The sequence below is a fragment of the Nicotiana tabacum genome, chromosome 14 (assembly GCF_000715075.1).
Source record: "Nicotiana tabacum cultivar K326 chromosome 14, ASM71507v2, whole genome shotgun sequence".
Lineage (NCBI taxonomy): Eukaryota > Viridiplantae > Streptophyta > Magnoliopsida > Solanales > Solanaceae > Nicotiana > Nicotiana tabacum.
Genome location: NC_134093.1, coordinates 95,980,404 through 95,984,718, shown reverse-complemented (window position 1 = coordinate 95,984,718; position 4,315 = coordinate 95,980,404).

Sequence of the window (4,315 nt, the reverse complement as noted above, 5' to 3'; positions counted from 1 at the left end):
TCTATGTACTGATCTGTTACCTTTCTATGTTTTCATTCTTGTTAAATTTCTGTCTTTATTATATTGTGAAATTTCATTCTGCCTTATTTTTATTATATATATACCAGTAGGGCCCTGACCTGACCTTGTCACTACTCGAACGAGGTTAGGCTTGGCACTTACTGGGTACCGTTTTGGTGTACTCACTCCCTTTCCTGCACATGTTTTTCATGTGCAGATCCAGGTTCCTCCCACCAGCCTCGTCCTTAGTTGCAGTCGCTGCTATTTTCGGAGACTTCAAGGTACATCTGCCCGCGCCCGCAGATCCTCGGAGTCCCCCTCTATTCCCCTATGTTCATTCTTCCCTTATTTCTATAGACAGTGATGTATAGAACAGTTAGAATCTCGTAGAAGCTTGTGACTTACGGTGTTCCGGGTCTTGGGTGTGTTATGTATATTCCGAGAGTTGACTATTGTATATGACGAGCGACATCTCAATTGCTTATATAGATTATCTACTACTGTTAGTTGTTAATTTTTATGTTTTCATTTCATTTTCGCAAAGTGTTAGGCTTACCTAGTCGTAGAGAATAGGTGTCATCACGACAATTCACGGAGGGAGAATTTGGGTCGTGGACAAGTTGGTATCAGAGCTCTAGGTTCATAGGTTTTGTGAGTCACAAGTCGGTTTATTAGAGTCTTGCGGATTGGTACGGAGACGTCTATGCTTATCCTCGGGAGGCTATGGAACTGTAGGAACAATCATACTTCTTTTGATTCCTTGTCGTGCGAGTTATTGGCATAAAATTCTAAAATTCACTATTCTATTCTTTCTCACAGATGGTGAGGACCCGTACCGGGAGATCTGACAACCAGGCACTCGTTCCCCCTGCTAGAGTCACCAGAGACCGGGGTCGGGGGTAGAGGACGACAATGCGGTGTAGCCAGAGCACCCGCGCGAGCTGCGACATAGGAGCCCCCAGCAGCTCCAGCTGGAGGGCAGGCACCGAAGGTTCCTATTGCTGCACCAGCACTCTATGAGACTCAAGCCCAGTTCATGATCATGTTCGGCACCTTAGCTCATGCTGGACTGATTCCACTAGCTCCCTCCACATCTCGGGCTGGGGGAGGGGCACAGACTCCCACAGCGCGTACTCCTGAGTAGAGGGTCCAGGTTGATCAGGCACCAGAATTCATTCCTATGCAGCCGGTAGCTCCATTTTAGCATGAGACCGGGACAGCTGCTTCTGAGGAGGAGCATCTCAGATTTGAGAGGTGCAAAAAATACCACCCACCTACCTTCAGCAGATTGGCTACAGATGATGCTCAGGGTTTTCTGGAGGAGTGTCATCGTATTCTCTGTACTATAGGCGTAGCAGAGACGAGTGGGGTTTCTTTTACCACTTTCCAGATTAGAGAAGCAGCCTATCAGTGGTGGCGTGCTTATGAGTTGAGTAGTCCGGACGAGGTAGCCTCACTCACATGGACTCAGTTCTCGGATATGTTTTTGAGAGAGTATGTCCCTTAGAGCCTCAGGGATGCATGGCGCGCAGAGTTTGAGTAGTTGCGCCAGGGTTCTATGACTGTGTCAGAGTATACAGTCCGTTTAAGTGATTTGGCCCGAAATGCACTGGCCTTGGTTGGTACAGTTCGGGAGAGGGTTCATCGCTTTATTGAGGGACTCCACCCCAGCATCAGGATCAGTATGGCTAGGGAGTTGGAGATGGAAATCTCTTATCAACAGGTTGTGAGCATTGCCGGGAGATTGGAGAGCATGATTGCTCGGGACAGAGAGGAGAGGGAGGCCAAGAGGTCTCGAGAGACTGGTTATTATTCTGGAGCTCGTGCCCGGGTAGCTTGCCATGGTAGGGTTTATGTGAGTCGCCTTGTTCATTTAGCTCTTCCAGCCGCCAGTGGTGTTCCAGTCCCTTCTAGGCCCCAGGAGCCTTATTATGCACCGCTAGTATCTAGTGTGCTTCCTGCTCTGGGTGCTATTAATGGCCAGTCCAGCAGACCTAGCCCGAGTCAGTCATAGTAGCCACGCCCTCCGAGGGGTTGTTTTGAGTGTGGCGACACTCGCCACATGGTAAAGGATTGCCCCAGACTTAGGAGAGGTGCACCTCCACAGACATCTCAGCCACCACGTGCTTCACCAGGTCCTCAGGCTATGATTCCAGCACCATCTACCACCCCACCTGCTCAGCTAGCTCGAGGTGGAGGTCGGGGAGGTCAAGGTTGCCCTAGAGGGGGAGGCCAGGCCAGGTATTATGCTCTTACGGCTCGTGCAGAGGCAGTTGCTTCCGACTCTGTCATTACAGGTATTGTTCCAGTCTGTCATAGATATGCTTCGGTATTATTTGACCCAGGCTCTACGTATTCGTATGTGTCCTCTTATTTTGCCCCACATTTGGGCGTATCTCAAGATTCTTTGAGTTCCCCTATTTATGTATCTACTCTTGTGGGAGATTCTCTTGTTGTGGACCATGTGTATTGGTCGTGTTTGATTGCTCTTAGTGGTTTTGAGACCAGAGCCGATTTATTATTACTCAACATGGTAGATTTTGATATTATCTTGGGCATGGACTGGTTGTCCCCCCATTATGCTATTCTAGATTGTCACGCTAAGACCTTGACGCTGGCTATGCCAGGCTTACCGCGATTAGAGTGCAAAGGTACCTTAGAGTACACTCTCCGCAAAGTTATTTCATTTCTTAAGGCTCAACGAATGGTTGAGAAGGGGTGTGACGCGTATTTAGCTTATGTGAGAGATGCCAGTATTGATACCCCTACAGTTGAGTCAGTTCCAGTAGTGAGGGATTTCCCAGATGTGTTTCCAGTTGATCTTCTGGGCATGCCGCCCAACAGAGATATTGATTTCGCCATTGATTTGTTGTCCGGCACTCAGCCCATCTCTATTCCTCCGTACCGTATGGCTCCTCCTGAGTTAAAGGAGTTGAAGGAGCAGCTGCAGGAGTTGCTTGATAAGGGATTCATTCGGCCCAGTGTGTCACCTTGGGGTGCTCCGGTCTTGTTTATGAAGAAGAAAGATGGTTCTATGCATATGTGTATTGATTATCGCCAGCTAAACAAAGATACAGTGAAGAACAGGTATACATTGCCTCGTATTAATGACTTATTTGATCAGTTACAGGTTGCCTGGGTGTTTTCCAAGATTGACTTACGTTCAGGCTATCATTAGTTGAAGATTCGGGAGCCAGATATCCCATTGACTGCCTTCAGGACCCGATACGGTCACTATGAGTTTCTTGTTATGTCTTTTGGGCTAACCAATTCCCCAGCAACCTTTATGAATTTGATGCACATTGTGATCCGGCCTTATCTTGACTCCTTCGTCATTGTGTTTATTGACGACATTCTGGTGTACTTTCGGACTCGGGAGGATCATGAACAGCACCTGAGGACTGTGCTTCAGACTCTGAGAGAAAAGAGGTTGTATGCAAAATTTTTGAAGTGTGAGTTTTGGCTAGACTCAGTGGCATTCTTGGGTGAGGTAGTATCGATTGATGGGATCAAGGTAGATCCGAAGAAGGTGGAGGCAGTGCAGAGTTGGCCTAGACCATCATCAACTATGGAGATCCGCAGTTTTCTTGGTTTGGTGGGGTATTACCGTCGTTTTGTAGAGGGATTCTCATCTATTGCAGCACCTATGACCAGGCTGACCCAGAAGGGTGCTCCGTTCAGGTGGACAGAAGAGTGTGAGGAGAGCTTTCAGAAGCTCAAGACAGCTTTGACTACAGCCCCAGTTTTGGTATTGCCTACAGGTTCGGGGTCCTACACTGTATATTGTGATACGTCACGGATTGGTCTTGGCGCGGTGTTGATGCAGGACGGCAGGGTGATTGCCTATACGTCCAGACAACTGGAGGTATATGATAAGAACTATCATGTCCACGACCTTGAGTTAGAAGCTATTGTTCATGCCTTGAAGATTTGGCGCCACTATTTGTACAGTGTTCCTTGTGAGATTTACACTGATCATCGGAGTTTGCAGCATCTGTTCAAGCAAAAGGACCTTAATTTGCGTGAGCGGAGGTGGTTGGAGCTACTTAAGGATTATGATATCACCATTTTATACCACCCGGGAAAGGCCAATGTGGTGGCCGATGCTTTGAGTCGCCGGGCGGAGTGTTTGGGGAGTTTAGCATATCCTCTAGCAGTAGAGAGATCCTTAGCATTAGATGTTCAGGCCTTAGCCATCTAGTTTGTGAGATTGGATATTTTTGAGCCGAGTCTAGTGTTGGCTTGTGTGTTCTCTCGGTCTTCTCTTTATGATCGTATCAGGGAGCGTTAGTATGATGATCCCCACCTGCTTGTC